The sequence below is a fragment of the Gavialis gangeticus genome, unplaced genomic scaffold (assembly GCF_001723915.1).
Source record: "Gavialis gangeticus isolate Ggan-Ray unplaced genomic scaffold, GavGan_comp1, whole genome shotgun sequence".
Classification (NCBI taxonomy): Eukaryota; Metazoa; Chordata; order Crocodylia; family Gavialidae; genus Gavialis; species Gavialis gangeticus.
The window spans coordinates 109,110,993-109,111,308 of record NW_017729022.1 but is presented as its reverse complement, the minus strand read 5'-3'; the positions used below and the strand labels follow the sequence as shown (position 1 = coordinate 109,111,308).

The window sequence follows — 316 nt, the reverse complement described above, 5'->3', positions numbered from 1 at the left end:
ATATGTGTTCTGTTCACTACTGAACTAAACTACGCTGCTTACAGAAAACCATGTAACTTAGATCAGTTCTGCCTCAGGCTTTTTGAATGTTTGTACTTAGCCCAAATGACCGAAGTCTGCAAAGTGCTTGCCTGACTTGGGACAGAAGGAAGTGCTTGGACCCATGCTTTTTGATTCACAGGGACTGGGAGAATATGATGATGGGGTGCAGTTGAGTAGTGAGTGAGGGTAGAGTTAGGTGTTAGAAAGATAGCTTTTATTAAACAAACAGTGTGAGGGAACTCATTGATTTTAAAAAAAAAAAAAAAAAAAAAAA

At 38.6% G+C, this 316-nt stretch overlaps 1 protein-coding gene across 1 annotated transcript in view; it reads left to right on the top strand.

Annotated features, from left to right (window-relative positions):
* The window catches only part of LRP6 (LDL receptor related protein 6), a 260,426-nt gene that overhangs the window by 251,244 nt on the left and 8,866 nt on the right, over nt 1-316 (top strand). The window lies entirely within an intron of this gene.